The following is a 22,977-nucleotide window of genomic DNA, read 5'->3' on the forward strand; positions in this document are numbered from 1 at the left end:
AGAAACGGAAAGGAACTGTTTGCGTGCAGTACAGTGGAGATATCAAGGGAAAAAAGGAACCCACTTCAGCTGCTGTTAAAGGTAATAAGAGCTGGATCAAACCTAGGATTTGTTACAGCTCTCATGAGGCACCATAGCTCTTGACTTCACTCATCAAGAATTAAAACTGAGTAATTATGAACTGTATCTTTCTATTCACTAAAGAAGAAACAACTCCTGGGTAGATTTAACATGGTAAAACTTGCTTTATTAAACCAAACATCTTACATTAGTTTAGGTCCTGCTATACTTACAGGACTATATAATATATTAGAATATATATAGTATTCTCTTATAGGAGAACTACTGAAACAAAGTTCAATTTAGGAATATACAACTATATATTTTAGAATGATATCTTGAATAAAAAAATTAATCAGAGATAAAAGTATCAGTCTTGATCGAGCTAAAATCTTCGGCTGACAGTGCAGGTAGGTTTCTAGTAGAATAATAAATCATTTACTGCTCTTTTTAAAAGCACATTTTGTTGAATTACAGTTGCAGCAGAATTTGCAAGTTGCTGAAAAGCAGATAGAATCATTTTTTAATATTTGCATTTTTCTTTATTGCTGCTACAGAGCAGAGGCAGCAGTTACAGCTGTAGCATGGCAAGTCCTCTTCCTTTCTGTAATCCTAATGTAACTGAGACATTGCACTGCTTAGAATGAAGAACAAATGTTATACATGTATAGATCCATATGTATTATATTTATGCAATTACTGATTTTTAACGGAAGTATTTGTATTGTTAACAGGAACTGAGAGTTCTATTTTGTCCCATCTATTTCTATTCATTACAAATGATGATCTAGGAAAACATGAACAAGAAAAATCTGATCTAGCATTTCATATTGCATCTCACTAATTTTCAAGTGTCAGTACATAATTACATACAGTACATACAGTAATAATTGTGAACGAGTTTATAATCAGTTGAATAGATAGAGGAGCTGAAGTGGAGTCTTACAGGATACTTGAGCTATTTTGAGAACACACTGTCCTACATGCATTAATGTTAGATTCTGAGAAGTGTTACATGTTGATGGATGCGATGAATAGAGATGGCAATAAGCTTCATTACAGCTGCAGCAGTTTGTAAATAGGAGGTTTATGACAACTTAGAGAAGCTGGAGCTGAGGAATTCTTGCAGGATAAGTGCCTGCTCATGAGCTGTGCTACCAGGAAAAATGAAACACTGAGACAAACCTCAGACTGGTGTTTCTTCACAAAGTCTGCTCCTTTCTGGCATTATTGCCCTCTAGTGAGGGTCTGAGCACTTCAGCAGATTTTACCACATGAAGAAATCTTGTCTTGTCTGTATGATTTTACAGAGAACATGGAAGTTTCTCAGGTGGTGCTCAGTCAGCTGCAGTTTTCAGCAGAATTATGTAGGAACATAAATAATTCTAATAGTTCATGAAATATGAATAAAGGCCTGTTCAATGCTTTCTCTTTTTTTTGTGGCTCATGGGAAACCTAAATTGAATGATGTTGCTGAAGCTCTTTTGAAAGAGATACTCTGTAAAATTTTGAACATGCAGCATACTTTTCCATTACTTTGAAATAGTTTTCAATTGTTTCATTGTTCTCTTATGATTAAAAGTGTTGTCAAGTGCCAGTCCTCAAGTTGGCAAAGTTTCCAACAAGAGCTGTTGGACTTGTCCTAAAATGCTTAACCTTGGTGCTAGAAACATTTCACTTTCTGCATTGCTGCTTCTTGTTATTACAGAGTAACTGTAATAACAGTTGGGCAAAATGCTTTGCCTCTCAGTAAAATGATACTGTTACTTGTCTGACATCTCTGAACACAGAAAGGCCAGTGCTGCTGATTCCAAGGCATCTTCAGTTCCCATTGTATCCACTCATGCAAGGGGCTTTCCCTGCCTCACATCCTTGGGTCCTGTGAATTAACAGGAGCAGAAAGAACAGAGTTACCTGTCACGTATGTTGATAAGACTCCTGCTGCTACAACATCTTTCTTGCCCTAAATTACAGCAGGTTGCAACAAGATTAATTTGGTCCAAAAAAGTGCAAAAAACACAGAAAAGCATTCAAACTGAGAGGTAAAAAAATACAATTAAGGTAAAGGAAACACATCTCCTTCTATGTGCCCCTGCTTTACACTGGTAAGAGTTTCATCTGATAATTAAGAACCAGCATGAAGATGAAAATGGAAACCTTGAAAGTGCTTCACAGTAAATGAGGTGTTCAGCATCTTACCATTTACTGCTGAAATTTGATTAATGACATATAATGCTATTTACTGTGAAAGCTGGATGCACTTAAATATCATACCTCCTCAATAGATATGAGCTGCCCAATGTGGATGTTTCTTATGCATTTTCATTCTTGTTTTTGGCAGCCAATTTCATACATTCTAAACATAAACTCCCATATTTTCTCATTACTGCTGCATGTCTGAATTCAAGTATCTCTCATAATTCTGGGTGTGGTTTTACTTGCCTTATCATTGTCATTTCCAGTAGTTCTGTGGTGGTGATTTGAACCTGAATAATAGAGACATCCCAGCTTTAATGTAACAGTAAAATCATAAGAAAACCAGAGTGTAATACTACAGAATCAGACCCCCTTTACCCCCCTTTGCCCCTCCCTGCCCCCAGGGCTGAAGCTGGCTGAGCCACAGTGAATTCTAGTTGAGAAGTTTGTTTACGGTCTTATGCAAGGGGCTTTTATTCTGCATATGTTGCAAATAATAGCTTTGGACTAATAGGAAGATCCTAGAACATTACTCTGACATCTGTAAGTCATTCTTGGAAGCTACATTCTTGGTTGAAGGATCTCTCCAACTCTCCCCTCCTCCCCTTCTCCAAGATGTCTGCTGGAAAAAAAAGCCAGCCCCTGTATGCTTGCAGAAACTGATTCTGGTATCTCTTGTAGTAGCTATGTGGATAATCCTTATGGTAGAAGTCTGATCTCTCTCCTATGTGTCAACAATGGCTTAGCTACATGACAATTAGTGTGATAAAAGAAAAAAACCCTAACTTCTTGGAGAGCAGATTGTCTGGTGAACATATGTTTAAATGCTAAAGTTCATAAGCTCTTTAATCTGAAGTGGCCTGATTCAGCCCTTCTTCCTTGTGTCAAATAATGTGTGAATTTTCCCAATAAGCAGAGCTACCAGGACTGGGACCTCAGCTGAGTAACGCAGGATTCTACAGGGAACAAAATGCAGCATCCTACAAAATAGTATGTACTTTTCTCTCTGCTTATTTTGGCCTGAGTCTCATTTTTCTTTGAGTCTTGGTCTTTGGCTAGTATTTGTTTGTTAGTACCACTAGGAGATCTGAAGTCATGTAAACTGAAATAGCGAGGGGTTCCAGTTTGCATCTCTCCAGGCACATGACCTCATTACAGCTTTAGTCAACACAACTTAGACACTCAAGCAGTTTAATTAACTCTGAGGGGAGCAACTTATAAACTTACTGGTGAACACATCAGTAACTGGTTAAACTGGAGCTTAACAAGATGTATATTATGGGTCAAGTTCCCTAAAAACTTCACTGGCAGAAATGGGTGAGATGATGCCCTAAATCAGAATACCAGAATAATCCATGCCCTGTTCCAGAATGCAGAACAAACATAAGTTGATACTAAAAGTAGCAAAGTAAAATCATTTTGTAAAAGTTGGCTTCTTTTGTGAGTTTTTTGACATGTAGTGTGCAGAAAATAGAGCAATGTCATTAGATATTGTAATGAAAATGTTTTGTGAACCTCCTCGAATTAGCTGACAGTTTTTGTAAGCTCTTTAATCAGATCCATAAATCAGATTAAATTGATCTTTGCTCTTTTTTTAATTATTGAAAGAAAAATATTTAAGTTTAATCTGTCCAGTTTTAGTGTATGCAGAAAACACACATGGTGTTTAAGCAGGAAACACTTTCAAACCATTTGTATGTGCAATTGATGGCTTTTTATTTTCATACATGCTAAGTTTAAACTAAGTTTAAAGTGGTGGCACATTTTCACAGCACACAGTTGGTAAAAATACATTTAAAAATGTATTAAATTACATACATTAAAAATTTACAATTTTGAAAGTTTTCAAAATAATGCTTATTCTTTGGTACATGTTACAAGGACTGTAAGAAAGCAGGAAAAGAGGTGACCTAATAAAAGATTGCTCACATTTACATAGCTAAATGAACAGTGGGCTTGTATAAGGCTTTCCTTTCTAGTGTGTGATAAGCCCCATGTGCAGTATCTGTATCTGTTGGCAGATGGAAGATGAGAGCAGAGGGAGGTGTTTCTTATTTAAATGGATCTGCTTTCCTGTTTTTTAATAATAACCAAGAAATAAAGTATACTTTTAGTGTGCTTGGCTAGATGTTCTTTGTTGCTTAAAATTGCCCTGAGCATATTAATAGTATAGCACGGCATTCAAGTAATATCACTTGTGGTGGGTGTGGGAGTGAAGACCTTGTAGCTGGGTTTGGGAATATATATATATACCATGGGAAATCTCTTATGAAATAACTGTTACTTCGTGCAGTGTGGTCCATTCCAAATGCTAACCATTTACTCTTCAGATATTTTTCATGAGTCTTGCAGATAAGATATCTCTGTGGAAATTGATTTAGCTGCCTTCAGAATAAGCTCTCAGCAGAAATGGGGCAATCACCCCACCTTTCCTTCAGTTTGGTGGTAGAATATTAACAAGGGGAGTGTTGGTCTCTGGAGCTTCCCCCCCACCCTTTAACACATCAGATTCATATTAGCAATATTTATTATAAAAAAAGGGTGACTCAGTGTCAGCTGTTTTCAGTTTTGGCTTATAGCACCCTGGAGGAAAATGTATATCTAAGTAACAATTTACATTATTCTCATTTCTGTGTTTCATTGTGGTGGAGCTGGTCACACTGCCATAGTAACGGCTCCTTGCAGATTCAGTTTTTGACAGTGTTTGATTCTTTGCCATAGTGGAGGTGGTTAAAAGACTTGCTCATGGTAAGAACTGGCAAACCTGCAATTCAGAATAATTAAGTGCTATTATTTTGTTGAAGGAATTTAAGCAAGCAAAGTTTGTTTTTATTTAAAGGAAGCCAAATATTTACAAAAATAAGTAAAAAAGATCTATCCAGTGCATTATTTTGCTTCAGGATTTGCTTCATACATAATGTGTGTGCATAGTACGTACAACAGCATGTGCAGTGTGTAAAGACAACTTTACAACTTCCACAGCTGCTCACCACATGCGTGGCTGCATAGGGAAAACAAGTACAGGCTAAGAATGGTCCCCAGCTTATGCCCCTATGAGAGATGTATATGGTTACACTAAAAAATAGACGTATAGTTGTTGTTAATAAAATGCCAATAGTTACCAAGGACTAGGTTTTGAGTCCCACAACAAACCTGTATTTCAAACACTACATGTAGAACAAGAAAATTCAACTAAACTGCTGAATATGTTGGTTGGGAATTCTTTTACCCACAGAAATTCAACAAACACACAAAACTCAACCTGGGATTTAGTTTTACTTTACTGTATTTCTTGTAATTAGAAAAGAGAGCAAGCAGCTCAGTCATGTTTTTTCTGTCTTTTGCAGACTTGACCTAACATTTCCTAACAGCCTTTCTGCTGGATGGATGGCTTCGTTTGTTGCTATCACACTTTTTTACATATAAGGTGAAAGACCACTCTTGGTTTTGGTTTTAAAAGAACTGTTCTCATACCTATGCTAAATAAGTCTGTTTTATCATGAATGTATGTGGGATTTACTATGCAGCTTTTAAGAAATTACCTTTGTAATCTCTTCTGCATTAAAGAGGCTTTGCTACCTTTTATATTCTGAACATTGAAAACTGGACCCAAAGAATCCAGCTTCTTTCTCTTACAGGATATGAATTCCATCCCCTGCAATGAAATAGGACTGTGGTTAAATGCTTTTACTTCTTCATTGTAAAAATATTCTAGAAATAAAGGTAAGCACAAGACAGCGTCTCCTGTGGTATATCTGCCTCATACATACAGGTATGGATATGTAAAGTTCCCAGTGTAATGGAAAAGTCATTTGTATTTTGTTTTAGAGGAGAAAGAGGATTGGAAAGAAGGATTCTACAATTTCTTTACAGACAGTCAGTGAAGATCTCGCCAGCAGAGAGCCAGTACAAAGCCTGGACACCACACTGAGTCACAATAAGAATAAAGAAGGACAGAGCAGTACATAAAAGCTGTTTCTCTGCATCAGCACAGATTTCAAGGCTTAGAAGCAGAGGTTTTAAATGTTTCATGAATTTAAATTCACTTTGAGTGAGAATATCTTAGAATAGTATTAGATGCATCAGTTTGGCAAGCAGCAAGTGTTAATGCTGTCAGTGCCCTGCAGTGTTCTTGTCTGTTAGTTTCTCTGGCCCATGTGAGTCCCTGTACAGCAATTAGGCTAAGACTGTGTCCTGTGAGGTATTTGGGATATGCCCACTTCAGCATTTTTAGGTTGGATCAGGAGCAGGGTTTGGAAATAGACCTCCTGGTCATTCCCATATTTGGGGCTTTGGTTCACAAGATGATTTAGTCTTAGAGTACACAAATAGGACTCCTCCTTGGTGAAATTAAACTGTGTCTGGGGACCTAAGATGCTTCAGCAACTAATGGACATGTAGTCCACCCTGAAATTGGTTGGAAGTAACTCCCCATAAACTGCATCTAATGTAGACATCAGACCCTCAACATACACGGTTTTGTTCTGTAAACCCCTTCCCATTGTACAGTGCTAGTTGTTAGTAGAGAGATACTTGCAGTCTGATCATGCCTTGCTCCTTTTAAAAATGGTTATGGGAATCTATTGTACCTCCTGTCCCTTCTGGAATTAATTACTGTTCATTAGCAAAGTGGTTGGTCTATTTCATGGGAGAGACGGGATGAGACAAATGGAGGCCAGCCAATGTTATTTAGCATGAGGCCTTTCTCACCCTCACAGTGATAGTTTTGTGGCTCACACATCAGGACAATTTTCAATGTAGTTAACTATTCTGCTTCTGTTGTCTTTTAATATCCAAATATCTTGATGTCCAAGTATATAGCTGTCTAATTAACATGAAAAATTGTGTTCTCTTTATCCATGAGATAATGAAGAGCTCTCTGGTTTATAGATTTTTCTGTCTGTTGGTGTGTACTTGGATGTATCAATGTATTTTGTAAAGTAGGTAAACGCTATCCTTCCATGTTTTAAAAAAGAGTATGTTGTGTAGAAATGATTTGGGGGGTTTCCCCTTGTCTCCCCCCCTGCCCAAAGTGACTGAATGAAGTATCAAAACAAAAATGCAAGCTCATAACGTTTCTCTCTTAGTAATTTTGGTCACACCTTATGCAAGTTGAACTTTTTAGGTACATTTTGGCTAGTTCAGAAAAGCATGAATTTTTCAGTATAAGCTTTGAAACCTCCTGCAGCTCTATATTGCTATGGTGGACACCTAACATGCCAGCCTATAAATACCTCAGAAAAAAGAGTTTGATGCAGGCGGAACTCCCAGTCCTCAAGATAAAATGAATCCTTTAGGCAGTGGCAAAATTGAAGGGCCTGAATAGCAAATTTGCTAGATACATAAATTTATGATCTCTGCTAAATATATAACTTGCCTTTGTTTCTTTCTGTCTATGGTTTTCAACAGCACTGAGTGTGGAATTATTTCATCTGTCTGACAAACTTCAGATGGTTCAGCAGATGCGCAGCTCACAAGTGGTGAGTTCAAGCAATCTATTTTGTACATAAGGTTCTCAGTCCAGTGATACAGCAAGGTCGGGATTGTCCTTGCTTTTAAGTGATTTCCACGTGATAACACTGGGGGCACCGGCTCTGACGTCCTTAGTTTGCTGATGTCCTTCAGCTCATTATTTCCTTCATGTTTGACATTGCCAGTTCTGGGGAACAGATAACTCAGAAACACAGCCGATGCTTTGTAAATTGTGCAATCTTGGGGAATCTTGGCGGGTTACAAGAAGCAGCTGTGAGAATTACCAAGGCTTGTGTTTGGGCCCTTAGCAAGGAATATTAATGAAAATACGGCTAGTTGAATATACTTTGGGCTGCTCGCGGACAGTTCACAGTTTTTGTTTTTGAAGCTGTGCTGTGATTGGTGGTGTTGATCAGTTTATTTCAAGGTTCTTTCAGCTGTTTTCAGCGTCTCTGTGTGGACTTGCATGTAGAATGATTGTGTTTCTCCACAAGCCCCATTCTCAGTAGTGCAGTCAAGAGACCCAAGAATTGGAAGGAGTAATCTTTCTCTCAGAGTTTGGTAAAGGAGCAGGTGGGAGGCTGGGTGACTTTTCCTCCTTTCTCTCTTTTCTCGAGACCTTTCTTGATCATCTGTGTATATGTGAAAGAAAAAGAGACTTACATCTGGCTTATTTAATGTATGAATGGCAAGCAAGAATGGATTTTGATAGCAGCTCACACACCTCTACACTAAATAATTGATACTTTAGGAATCAATGTCTGACATGTAAGTCAGCAGCAAATTATATGCCAAATTTAAGCGTAAACCCTTCAAATATTAAATGCATGCGCTTGTCTTACATCTCCACTCAGACTTGGTGAAGGACAGTGAAGATTGAGAGGTCACATCCCCTGGCACACGTGTTATTGAAATTTCAAGGACAATGAACTAATGTGGGAAAAACAAACAAATATCCAACATAAGGCATTAATCAGTAGCAGTCTAAAGCAAAATAAGGAATGTAACATATTACAGATCACTTGGAGGGATGAAACTGAGATCTTAACACTTGCAAAAAGACTAATTCTTATACATATACACAAAGACAAAAGAATATGCCCTCTGAAATAGCTAACACTGTACAGTATATATATGAAGAAAAAAGTTTTATATTCATTCATAATTACAGCTAGATCTAAACTGTAAGTCACATAGGAAAATACAAAATTAAACACTTTCACACATTTGTTTTGCAGTAGTATTGGTAATTTCCATTGCAAAAGGAAAATAGAGGTGTTTTCTCCAGAAGAAATTCTAAATGTGACCACAGAGCAAATTGCTTCCTTGAACTTTTGCAGTCCAAATAAGAAATAAATTGGAGCCTGGCAATATGTTACTCAGTGATCCCCATATCCAGAAATGTTGCCACAGGTTGGTATTTAAGATCATATAACTCATAGGTTTAAATGGGTGACTTTTGCCTGGGGTGGGGGGGGAGCAATTTTGGAAACTGTATTAAAAAGAGGCTTATTTTATGGTTCCACTTTAAAATGTGATTAACTAAACTGGGGTCCAGAAATATCCTGCTGTATGACTTTATAAACATCTCACGACCTCCTCGTCTTCAAGCCCCTTTGCAAACAGACTGATAGCAAAGCAGTAGCTTTATTTAATAAAATAAGGACTTGCACTTCTGGGGTTTTCTTTGTTGTTAGATTTGGTTTGGTTTTTTACTTCACATGAGTTTTTTTATTTCACTGGGATTTATAGCTAGATCCTGAATTTTTAGCCAATTCATTTATTCTGGGATAGAAATATAGCTTAAGTAGACTTAATTCAGGCATTTTAGTGTGCTGGATGAAATCTGTGTTATGGAAGATAATGGCTATGCATCTAACTGCTTGATTTTTGGCTCTGCTTCATACTGAGGAAGGCTGTATTTGAATCTCCTTCTATTTCTGTGTTAAGATCCAGTGGATTGTGTCCTTGGAATCAAATCAGATTGGAAGGGAAGAAGAAGAGAAAAACAAGCCAACAAAAGGTCAAAAGGCTAAACCAATATCCAAGCCACATAGCTAATACAGTGTTTCAAGCTTCAGTGCCCATTTACTTTGTCTTGCATTCCTTTCTTTCACTCACCTTTGCTAATTGAAGTTGTTCACTCTCTATACAGCAACTTTGTCTTGATGTTTTCCAGTAAAACATATGGCACCCTGTGCATATTACATAAATAAAAAATAATAAAGTAATTAGGCCATTATAACCATGAGAAGATTTTAGCCTATGATATCCTGGCTGCAAAGAATTCCATCACATAACATAATCTTGAAACCACAAGCATGCCATATAAACTTGAAAACAGAATCCAGCAGTTTGGGACCCGATCCTGCAAACCACATGTGCAATTTTAGTCATATGTATAATTCCATATTTTAAGGATTAGCAAGGGTGAATATGAGTTATTTAATGTATAGGCTTGAATCTGAATGTATGTGTTAAGGGTTTTTTTGTTGTTTTTTTTTTTTTATATGACTACTTTCTAGGTTTGTTTGCTCAAACATAAAGTGAATTATTGTCCAGAACTGAAGAGTTTAAAGTCACCTATTGACTTCTGCCTACTTGATTAGATTTTGGATTGGGCTGTAAACAGACAACATGCGATATGAGGAATGGGACCCGGCCAGAAAGAAGTGATTGAGCGCTGATGGTATGCTAGCTTCACATACTTCTTGTTTGATCTTTTGTTGATTTTCCCCTTCTCTCATACAATCTGTCTTTCTTTCCTCCCTCTTCTGGTCTGTTGTATTTGCACTTGTTAGGTTGAGGGCCTATAAACATCTTATCAGAAGAATGTTGGAAGGAGGGTAAGGGGCATATCAGTCAGTAAAAGAGGAGTACTGGGTACAGGGGAGCCTCTGCAAGGCATGCAGGTGAGAATGAGAGGCACAAAGGGGATGGTTAGTCATGCTGGGTTTTGGTCTTTTTCCTTACTCTAATCTGAAATCTTTAAGAATGTGTTACTTGAATTGGATATGTAGCATCAGTATTGAGGTCAAAACCCATGGTACCTTTCATGGCTTTGTGTTTGGAATAATTCCAGATTTGCTGCTGCACTTGAAATTCATTCCCTACCTTAATCCAAATTAAGTTTCAAGTGTAGGCAAGCTGAACAGCTCAACATTAACATTTATTTACCTTTGGCAGAAGTTTTAGGTGTTCAAGGAATGCAGAATCATTCAGTGAGGTGTGTAGAATTTTACCTCATTAGTTGGCATTAATGAGTTATTTCCTGAAAAGCTTTTAATGACTTAGTTTTATTAACTGAACCTTCATATTAAAGGTTGTATACGTAGAGTCATATAACTGTAGTGATGCAGCATAACAACCCACACCTAAGCAACTTACAGTTAAGGCTTTTAGACCTTTCCCTGCCTCCAGCTGTACAATAAAACACTTCATCTTAAATCACAAAGTTAATTTTAAATAATAGCATTTTACCTCAGAGAGGAACAGAATTGGTCACCTGGCAAAAACTGCAGTCATCTGAACACATTCCTTGTGCTTGATCCCAATTCCAAGCCAGTTTTATGTAGGAGATGATACCTTTGCAGGATGCTTATTCATGCATTCCTGTTTTGAAATGTAGTGAATTGGGATATTTACTCTTTTCTGGGCATTGAAAATTACCAATGTTTCCTTAGCATTTCAAGAGCATGGATGCTGGCCTGTTTGTGGAGCAAGGGTTACAGAACCTGTGTTGGCTTAATGTAGAACATGATCTATATGTTTAAAAGCAAATAGTCAAACAGTTTTTAGAACAGTGTGGTCCTTTTCATCTTTGAATCTGGCACAGTATTTTAGCCTTGAAAAGATTCTAGACACTATCTGAAGTAAGATGGAGTTTTGTGAAAGTCTGAGTGTAATTTCTGTGATCTTGAAATACTTCATGACAAGAAAGCATAAATTGCTCACTTATGCATGTCTGTGCTTTCAGAATTATAATCTCCAATTCTAACCCAATTCTTATTCTCAATTTGAAAATAAATATTTTGTAGAGCTTTTACCCTCTACTTCTTTTTGGTGGGTGAAGTATTTTTAGTGCTATAGTGCATGAATTATAATTACTATTATATAGTGCATACTATAATATATATAATATACAATTATAATTAATGTAAATGCTATACTAATAGTGCTATAAATAGTCAAGTGATCATCCGAAGCCAACATCCTACAGCAGCTATTTAAAGCCCACTTGTACTTGTGGCAGTGGATTCATCATCAGAGTATGTTCATTAGCAGGAAGTATATTCAGTGCTGTACCTGCTACAGCACATAGTCCCCAGCTCCATGTTTAGTCCCAAGGCCCCAGTTTAGCATCAATACAGAAGGCAGAGAGGATTCTGTGTTCCTTAAACCCTTGGAAATCACCTAGGCAATAATGGTTTTAGGATGGTAGAGTTTTGAGAACAAGAAACTAGTTCTGTTGTTAAACTCCAATGTATTAAGTTACTTTATGGGAAATTAGATTACACAAGAAGTTGAATGCTGTGGCTTTGATTCAATACATGAGCATTGGTTAGCTATAAGTAATGCTTTATTATCTTCAGTAGTGTCTGCTTAAAACTTTGTGCCTGAAGTTATTTGTTGAATCAGTGGTAAATGTGCTAAGCTGAGCTCCTTGCTGGATATCCAGCATGCTGGGTGCTCAAGAACCTGGCTAATGCCAAGTCTTCAGGCTCCTGTAAACCCAGAGTAATATGGGATGTACATGTACCTTGAAGAATGCGATGTGAAGGCTTTTGACCTAGGACTGATGAAGGCTGGTGTATGTATGCTGCTTGTTACTGTAAAGGTCTAAAATAATAAGAAAGGCTGAGAGGGTTGGGTTTGCTCAGCCTGGAGAACAGAATGCTCTTGGGAGCCCTTAGAGCAGCTTCCAGTGCCTAAAGGGAGCTTGTAAGAAGGAGGGGGACAAACTTTTTAACAGGGCCTGTAGCGACAGGACAAGGGGTGATGGTTTTAAAGTAAAAGAGGGTGAATTTACACAAGCTGTAAGGAAGACATCTTTTACAATGAGGGTGTTGAAACACTGGCAGAGGTTGCATAGAGGTGGTAGATTCCCCATCCCTGGAAACATTTAAGGCCAGGTTGGAAGGGGCTCTGAGCAACTTGATCTGGTTGAAGATCACCCTGCTCATTGCTAAGGGGCTTGGACTAGATGACTTTTAAGGGTCACTTCAACCCAAACTATTCTGTGATTCTGTGAATATAGAGCGGTATCCAAATTCCCTGGGAAGGAATAGTTCAGGTTGAATGCCATTTTAATGGATTGATGCTGTTTCCAGTTTGGGTCATGTGAACTCAGCTGACTCTTCAGTGCAGGTTACAGCTTTATGGCCATAAGGTGAAGTTAGTAATTGAGGCTGGCTCGTAATTTTGTGTGAATAGTGAATTAGAGGTTGTTACCCACAGAAGTATCCCTAAAGCATTTCATGGGCCTGTGCAAATAAAAACATTGGTGCTAATGACTCAGAATTGATGCTGTCTAAAAAAAAAGGAAAGGAAGGACAAGAAGTTAATCGCTAGATCAGCAAATACATTAAAAGTAAGTAGAAATGTAAATTACATATATAATTGTGTTCCGCAGCTGCAAAGATTGAACACCACAGCTAAGACTACAGGAATTTGCTTTGTTTTCAACAGGAAATTGGGTGGTTTTGTTTATTGTGCCATGAAATGTTTCTGGGTGAACCAGCCCATGCATATAATTGTACTTTCATGTAGCAGTTTTTAATATCTTCAGCCTTTGCACTCCATGTACATCAACTACATATTAGTGTTGAGCATGTCCTGGAGAGTATTGAACTTCTTCAGACACCAGAGGAAGTGGTGTAAAGTCTGAACTATGGTCAAGGATGGTCAGTACCTAACTGAGTTGGCGCCAAGGACAAGAATCAGTTCTTAACCAACATCAGGTAAAATGGTTAAAACAATTTGGCTGGGTTCAGATCTGTGTACAAAGAATCTGATTTTGCCAAGACTTGTGTACACATTTGACTTGACACACTTGAACAGCTCTCATGGCTGCTCATTTGAGTGAACCTAATCTATTTAATTTAATCTTTTCATGACTGGGACCTCACTGAGTATTTAAAATAATTGGTTTGCTGAAGTTTCAATCCCATTTTTAATCAGCACTCCGGAATTTCAGCTAGCGGAAATAGAGTAGACACACAATATGCATTGCAATACATATGTTGCACTTAGTGCTGTAGAATATTAATTTTCTTCTTTGCTGAAGGGACTTTCCCTGCCTCCATATCTCTCTTGCAGAGATTTAGCATCCTACATATGGACTGAGAGTGATAAGAGTGTGTCATGCTCCAACATGCACAACTTCTTGAACACTAAAAATAAATCAAAACTTATGTAAGTGGCCCTAGGCTGCCAACAAGCAGTCTGAACTTGCATTTTACTTGTTTCTGCAGGTTTTATAAGCCTGTTCACCAAAATATTTAATGTAGACTAAATGCTTTTTACAGCAGCATTTGATATACTTGCTAGAGTCTCATACACAGATCATGTAGATGTTTTGAGGCCTAGTCTTGGGGTTCTGAGCACTTCCCAGGTCCCAGCCGGTTACTGGTGTATGGCACATGCAGCAGAACTCCTAAGACTCATCCAAGTAGGTAGAGATCAAAATTAAGTGTAAGTGGCAATGTTTTTTTCTAGGTTGCAAACTGGCATTTCAAGAGTGGCTGAATAGTGCCTGAAGGCTCTTAACACACCTCTTACTTGGGTAGATGTAGGAACTCATCATCGGTGATTCAGGGACAAATGGCCTGATTGGTAATGAACAAGACCAGCACTATAAAAAATGCTTACATCCCCCTAAGTGAGAAACCACATTAAACTAGTAAAGTTTTATTCAAGCATTCTGGAAGTCCTTTGTGTTTCTCTGTGTCTCCGCATGGTCTCAATGCCTATGCAGGAATATTTGCTTTTTTGGATGATAATAGGATTAGAACTCAATGTTGAGATGGGAACTTTGCTGTATTAATGTTTGCAAAGTTCCAGTAGCAGTAAGAATTACCATGATTTTTAAAGGTTTTTAGGTAATGAGAGCAGTAGGGCAGCACAAATGAGTCCTTGTAGTCTTGCAGAACTGTATCAGAAATGAGCTCTCAGCTTATCCTTGCTGAAGGATAAAATTATTGTTAAGCTGGGCTATGTGTAGAAAGGCCTCCTCCATGGTGCAGCTGCCTTAATGGTGGATTTTTGCTCCAGAATTCAATGGCTTCGACATTGACCGAGTCAAGGAGTAGTGTGGGTTGGAAAGGACCTTCAAAGCTCCTCTATTCCAGCCCCCTGCAATGAGTAGGGACATCTTCAGCCAGACTCTGGGCAGCCCGTGCCAAGATTTTACAACTCCCATTGTACCAGCCTGAATCTCACCGCGTTTAGTTTAAAACCATCACCCCTCGTCCTATCGCATCAGGCCCTGCTGAACAGTCTCCCCCAAACTTATAGCGCCCCCTCTAAGTCCCTCACACGGCTTCGAGCCCCTCGACCCCGTTTGTGGGACGGGCGGAAGCCCCCGTCACGGCGCTGTCCCCGCCCCGCTCCCAATGGCGGAGCGGCCCCTCCCGCCGCCGGCACCGCCCCGCCATGGGGTTACTCGCGAGCTGGGGGCCGGGCGGGCGGCCGCGCGCCTCCTCAGCGTCCGCCTCCTCCCGCTCAGCGCGGGCCGGGCAGCAGCGGCTGGCGCTGGGCGGCCTCGGCGAGGGCTGCCCTCACGTCCCGTCGCCTCCTGTCCCCGTCCCGGCCGCCGTTGCGGTGCCCATGGCGACGCTGTTCGCCTGCCCCTGAGGGACGCGGCGAGGCCAGACCTGCTGCCAGGTAAGAGCGGCGGCCGCGACCCCCGGCCCGGCCGGGGTCGGGCGGAAGCACCGGGTCCCCCGGGACATGTCACCCTGGCCGCGCCGGGAGAGTGGCGGTGGCTGCCGCGGGGCTGCCCGGCTCCGGGGGCCGGACGGTGTGTCCGTGGGTGCTGTGAGGAGCGCTGGCAACGGCTGTGCAGCCGTGAGGGCTTCGTCCGTCCGTGCGTGCAGGGGTTAAGTCCAGGGTCGTGAGGGGACTTGTGGCGAGAAGCAGCTACAGGTGTCCTAGCGAACGTGGGCGCTGTCAGGCTGGATGGGACGTGCCGGGCGAGTTACTCGCTGGCACCGAGGTTAAGTCCTCTGCAGATGCTAACACCGCTGTGCGAGCCGAGGTATCGCACCCTTAACGAGCCCAGCTGGGAGTTCAGCAATGTACTAGCAGAGTGTAAATTCAGTGTGTGTGAGAAAAGTGCAAACACCAGTAAAGTGTCATTCCAGTACTCTTTCACAGAGCAGTTGTTGACCTGTGGGGTTTATCGTAGCAGGCTTTGTAGGGGATGTGCTGAGGTCAGTTGCCTGCAGTCTTCTGAGTTGCAGCTCTCCAAGTAGTAGCAGAACTATGCCACTGAAATTAGATATAAGTTAAGTAACTTCTTCAACTTCCCCTAGTTTCAGATGTACTTGGAATTCCAGAGAGACTGTCATTCAAGTCAAGCAGTATGGGAGATGATACTTCCTGTCCCTTCGAGCAGAAAGCACTTCAGGTGTAGCTGTGTGTGTGATTGCACCTTTTCCCCTGGTTGTGAATGTAACCAGATGTAAAGCTACTTATTTCAGTTCTGTTAAGGCATAGGTGTTATAATTTATTTCTATCATTTATTATTCTCAGATGTTTGATCACCAGCACAGTTCAATTTCAGTAGAAACCTCTCGATAGGTTTATAATGAATTAGAGTTGTATGATCAAGTGTCATGATTTTGTTCTAAGAAGGAAATTTTCCTGAATGGGTCTGTATTTATACCAAGGTATGGATATATTTACTGCTTTTGGATGAGGCCGAGCAGGCTGATACTAGCCTCCACCTGGAGAGAAAACTCATAATGAGAGAGCTGCTTGCTCTGTGAATTGTGGGACTGGTTAGGTTTGGCTCATGATGACAGGGAGCACTGTTGCTGTCGTAGTCTTGCATGGGGAAGACTTAAAACTACACGTGTAAATACAATTGCTTACAAAGACAAAATGTATTTGTTTATCTCTTCTTGCTAGGAATACTTGATTTCCCTTAAAGTCCATGTCTGTTTCAATGAATGCCAGGGACAACATAAATTGCTTTTAATTAGCACCTGTGCAATTTAATTTAGACAGGTGCCCTGTCAAAAGTATTTCCAACAAGAGCATTAGCAAAATGTTAGTGGCAGATGCTTATTCCTTTGAATGGCTCCAGTTGAACCTATGGAAGCTTACAGAGCTTGAGTGCTAGCTGAGGAACTGCTCTTGTTAGGACACAGACCTGAGCTGACACCAATGGCTGCAGCCTGTGCTTGGCATTCCCGGCTGGCTGGGGGAGGAAGGGAGGGACGGGTGTTGGAGGGGGAGCAGGTTGTTGGCTTCCTTTGGTGAAGAGTCCTTTACTCTGAATCTTGCTTCCCCCAATTGTTTGTTATAGTCCAACCTTGTTAAGTTTAAAGTGACACTTCAGATTTTTCTTTTCTACCCTGCTTTCTCTCTCTGGGGAGGTCTTGTTTGGTTGTTGGTTCTGATGCATGTTTTGGGTCTCCATGGGATCACCTAGTCAGAGCATGTAAGCACTATCTATTATGGGCGTGATTTCTTTTAAACAGTAAGCTTCAGTTTTTCTTCTCTGGCATGCAGAATATCTTTTAATACCTCAGCATCTTGATGCCTACCTCTAGGAACAGTGTTTCGAAGTTAATTGCTAAACCAGCAGGGGGAACACAGATCTCTCTCTCTGTAATGTCTCTCTTCCTACCACAATTGCAGTTTGTTAAAATGTTGGGCCTATATTTTTGATAGTATTTCCTTAGAAGATGATTATCAATTTACTTGGAAAATAACCCCATACTATGTAATAAATACATCATTTTTGAATGCTTGATACTAGTTTGCTAACAGGCATGTCTCCCACTGTTCTGAATGGAATTTTTGTCATGTTAGCCAGAACCAACCTTGAAAAGATTATTAGAGGTTTATTTAAGTGAAGATAAACCTCTTTGAAGATATTTTAGGTGAATTAATTAAACCCCAAAAAGAAGAAATATTGTGAGCAATCCTGTAAAATTTTCGAAAATGAGCTAGGCAGAATATTTCCACAGTAAAACTGTTGCTGTAACATGTTTGTGGTTGCATATAGAACTTTCAAAAACTAAAGTTGAGTTGCAAAAAAGCTGTATTCTCACAAGAAACTATTCCTAGTATTTAGGGTTTCCATAAGAGAGAGTATTTTTAGATATTCTCTTAGGTTTTAAGAAGTCATTACTAGCTTATTTTTGTAAAGGTCAAATGACACTTCCAGCACAGATCAATAATAAGTTTTTTTTTTTTAATTTGTATTTGTGTTACAATTGACTACAACTTGTGTGTGAGGAATACTTAATGCAAAGTCTTGTGCCTGAGAAGGTCATCTGGATGACTTGCATTGATCCTTACTGCTTTCTAGTCTGTGAAGCATGAGTATGATACAGCCAAATGGCAAATACTTAAGGTACGAGTGTACAAACAGATTGCTGAATGCTAAGTGAAGAATGGGAATTTGCAGCATGTCAGCTATTCCCCAGTAAGAGCCAGGGAACTGGCTCTCACCCTGCAGTAAATGTGATTTATCTTGCTGCTTATACTTGGGCTTAAGCTGTCTTTCACTGATGCTGGAGTTAAAAAGTGCTTGGGAGCATGTACCATGGGGTAGCTGGTTTGGTACTTGTGAGCAATAACAGTTGTATATTCTCCTAGCATCAGGAGAAGTGGAGACAAAATACATTTCAACTGATATGAACAGTTGCAGGGTAGGTTTAAAGGAAGAAATGCAAGCTTCTCTGGTTCTGGAATGGCACTGCCTGAATACTGAGGTATTGACTGCATATGAATTTTCCTCCCTTTATTTTAGTGTCCATGTGTATGCATATCCCAGTGGCTGTGCATTCTTCTCCAAGAGCATTATGTGATGTTGCCTATCACTGAAGGTACAAAAAGGTGCATGCTAAGTTCCACTGACAATCTCCCTCTTCCATTGTTTTTGTGGAATCACAAAACTTCCTCCCGTTTACAGTTCTCTGACATGCTCCAGTCCACAATGTGTAAAGTCAAAGTGAGATTTCTTTGTGAACGTCATTGGAAAAGAGCACTGAAGCTTTGCCAAAGTTGTCTTAGAACTGTTTTGTTTGATATCTCCAATAATATTCTGTTAAGATACGTATTACCAAGTCATGGGCAATTGTAAATCTCAGAAAATACTCTGTGGAACACTGATTGCAAGCAATCACATTACTTTTGATCTAGTTCCACAGCATTCTTGTGTATTATACATAGGCATTACTTGGACAGCAGTAATATTTGTGGTGATCAACAGCAGTATGCTAGTTTCTAGCCACTTCATGAATATAAGCATGTTTTGCCATAAAAACATACTAGCAAAGAAGCAGTGCAGTTGGAATTATTTTATCCTTAACTGTGGATTCACATTTTTATGTCCTGGCAGTCATCCAACAGAGCAGCATTTCTTGTGCTATTTATTTACAGCAACAGTTAACTCTGTGGTAGCCAAAAGGAAACAAGATTCACACGTTTCTGGAAATCACTGAAAGAGGGACTTTATAGCTGCTACTTTGTGTATATCCCACATTTTTTATTTCCACTCTGGCAAAATTGATTTTTATTTTTATTTTTTTAAGAGCAACTTTTATGACCTTGAGTATCTAAATAAGTTTATAAAGTTCAGCAGAGAACAGTTTCTCTATTGCACTGTAGCTGTTAATATTGTTGTACTCCTTACAAATAATCATGTTTGGCAAAATAGGCTCTTTTATTGTATTTATAATAAATTATTTTATTGATGAAAACGTGAAAGTATTTCATATTTGTTCTGTATAGTACTTTAACAACAGACAGATACATCTCATTTTAACAAATTTAATTGCCCTACATGTAGCACTTTAGTAATCTGTCTAATTTCAATACAGTCGCTGTCCAAGTTCAGATTTATTTTTTCTTCCTGTTGCAGTATGTTGTAAGATTTTGGGATTTGGCTGGAGGGGCCCCTCTTATATAAGTTTAGTTGTGACCTTGCAAGAGACCTATTTAGATTGCAGAAGAATAGCTTATCTAGAGGTCATGGCTCTGAAACAGGTTAATTATAGAGCTAACATGTATAGGTTGTATTTCTGCACAGAAGGCAATAGGGGCTGTGATCTATAAGCTGTCTATAAGAATTAGTGATTCTGAAAAAGAATAAAGAATGCCAATGCACTTACGCTTTGATTTCCTTTGTAAGCACAGGCATTTTCTGTTGGACATTGGTGTAGGTTTATTGTGAGTTGGGGACAATTAAAAAAATCCCAAACTATCCAGGGAGCTGACTGCATAATACAGATCTGCTGAATACGTGTATTTCTTTGCCCAGAAGCTGGAGGTGGATTGAAGACTTCTATGTCCTCTTTCTTTTGTCTTAGATTTATAGAAGTTGTTTGTTAGACTAGAGCCATACTTTTAATGTAACTGAGAACTATGGTGGTATTTCATCAAGAATGTGATACTTTGTTTTTGACAATGATTTGAGTAAAGTAAAATTCTGCTAATTTACAAAAGAGCTATTGCTGTATTTGAAAAGGTGGGTCTTTTCTTTTGTTTAACCTATTGCATTAATGGACCAAGTCACTCCTCCAGTATGTACAGCTTATGGTATGTGAGGGATTAGTTCCTCCCTCCAGAGTTTAAATGACCAGTATGTCTGAATCCATGTAGATCTGGTGATCTGGTTCACTCCAGTGATGAGGTGTAGTGATTTCCTTCTGCCATACGAGATGCACAAATTATTTATATGAACACAGGAATTTATTGTGGCCTTCCATCTCCCTAAGCTTGTGTTCAAAGCTTTTTACGGTCTTTATAAGTGCATTTGATTATAAAATACTGAAAGACAGGAAATTCTGTAAGATAAAAATTACAGGGGAGTTTATCTCCACTCTGAGCAGAACATGGCAGTGATGTGTGTCTTGATTGAAACAAATCCTCATCACAGTGCTTTAAGTGATAATTTGTTATGGAAAAGTTTACCTTGTCCTGAATATGTTTCTATGCCCAATAAATTAAATTACACTTGTTATCTGTCTGACAAATGGGGAGAGGGTAGATTACCCCTACACGAAGTGAAGAAGCTCCTTCTGACTCATTCTTTGAACTGTGAGGCAGTTTAAGGCCTTCCCTATTTGTGTGGGAGAAGTTTCCAATCTTCCATATACGCATCTGAAAACGTAGTGGCTATCAGCCAATGTTAGATAAATGCGTATATCTTCTTGTTTGGCAACCCAAAGAGATAATCTGTTCATCTGCCTTCTTTCTTGAGTGTGCTTTATTCTAGAGAGCAAAACTCATTACCTTCTTTTTTTTTTTTTTTCCCCAAAATGTGGTTTTGATAATGCATGCGGTTAAAGTACCTAGTAGCTAAAATACTAGCCTGTTACTTTACATCTTATAATATCTTGTGGCCAGTGGCAGTGGGGAGGGCTGATTTGTATCACTTCATCCAGTTCCCCTATAATGGGAAATGCTGGTTTTCAATCCTGTTCAACCTTTGCTGTCTACCTTTCTCCTCTCCTCCCTCTTCTGCCTCCCAGGGGATTGCATCTTTATATAGCAAATTTATGTTAATGCTATAGTCTTGCTTTTCATTATTACCCCTTTTGGGCTTCTCACAATTAACCCAGAGAATTTCAGGTATTTGTAGGCAATGGTTTCAGAACCAGTTCTCTAAATGTTTAAAGGTTGTTTAAAGATTTTTAAATCCAGCTAAGATTGATTTTACTTTTTCCTGGTAGAATGATTCCAGCTGGATTATTTGTAGATACAGGACTAAGGGTTTGCAGTTCAGTCTTGAAAAAAACCACAGCATCAAGCACTCAGTGATAGAACAATTTGCTGAACTCTTTTACCCTGAGTGGAAGAAGCCTTGCTGAGATCTTGGTAACTTTCCTTCCTGCTGTGGCTCCTTCTCAAGGAGATGCCTTCCCTAGAGTTTTATCTGTCTTGATAGGTACATTAGAGCTGTTATCTGTTTAGTTTAGGTGTGCAATTAGAAACCAAGCCAAGTAAAACTTAAGATAAATGAAATTTGTGTGAGGTTGTTGGCTGCTACTGTGTTTGTGTAGAATAAGATAGTCCAGTGCCAGGAAACCTATTATGTTTCCAATTAGAAACCATAAAAAAATGAAGCAATTAGGCCAAATAAAATTAACTACGAGGAGGAAAGGTTATAGAGATTTGTTTTGTGCAATTTATGATCATCTTTTTCAGCCTGAAGATTCCTGTGCACTAGAAATGTTTTTATTTCAGGGTAAGCTTTTCAGAAACAGCAAGTCCCATTTAAAAAACGTTAGCCTAGCTCCTGTTAGTTGTGGTGAGATATTACTGGTTGAGTTCATTTGGTACCTGAGGTTTATTTAAATGTAGGTATTAGAATCATAGATTTATTGAGCTTTCATGAAAACTTTAACCCAGTCTTTATGTATGTACCTTTCTAGAAGTGTCTGCTTTTTTCCTCCTCCTGCTACCTGAATATTCATCAGGAATATGGCATATAATTGTGCCACCGGTATTCCCTGATATAAGAGCAGTGAGATGTTTTTTTATCTATCTTCTAACAAGAAGATGGAAGCAGAACTCCCTAAAGCAGTGTCGTTTTCCTAGGTGATTGTTATGGGGGGGGGGGGGGGGGGCTGCTGTGAGCACATCAAGGTCCTGCTACAACTCTTTTGGTTGTGAAAGAATAGACTGAGTTGCACAGAAAATTCGGGGCTGAACCTGGTACTAGATTGCAGATTGCTTGAGCCATTATAGTACAGGAACAGTACAGCATCCCAACATCTTGTTTTCCCCACTCCCTTTAAAGATGCTCTGAAACAGGATGCTCCCAAGTGCTCTATGTTAAAGTAGAAAACATCTGATATGGTATTTAAGTTACATGTAGGATGTTGGTCTTGCTAAACTCTGTCTTTAGTGTCTTGTGTGCTTCCTTCTGTAGACATATGCTAACCTCTAGGAATTTCTGCTGTTGTCAAAAAGGAATCTGTTCCAGCCTCCTTCTTGTAGAAGATTCTTGTGTACTCCTTCCACTAAAAGACTCCCAAAGTACACTTCCTTCCCTTCCACCTATTG

The 22,977-nt window shown here is 39.3% G+C and overlaps 1 protein-coding gene across 2 annotated transcripts in view; it reads left to right on the top strand.

Annotated features, from left to right (window-relative positions):
- The first annotated feature begins 15,379 nt into the window (after window positions 1-15,379).
- TGFBR3 (transforming growth factor beta receptor 3) overlaps window positions 15,380-22,977 on the top strand; it is a 116,602-nt gene continuing 109,004 nt past the window's right edge. The window contains exon 1 of one of the 2 annotated variants that reach the window (XM_061379237.1): window positions 15,380-15,612. The gene's annotated coding sequence lies outside the window, so the exon portion shown is untranslated. The remainder of the gene's footprint in view (window positions 15,613-22,977) is intronic. The other variant, XM_061379236.1, reaches the window with a different exon arrangement.

This window comes from Neopsephotus bourkii, unplaced genomic scaffold (assembly GCF_033783945.1).
Source record: "Neopsephotus bourkii isolate Nb327-2 ecotype Australia unplaced genomic scaffold, CSIRO-AGI_Nbou_v1 NB_1768, whole genome shotgun sequence".
NCBI classification, from domain to species: domain Eukaryota; kingdom Metazoa; phylum Chordata; class Aves; order Psittaciformes; family Psittacidae; genus Neopsephotus; species Neopsephotus bourkii.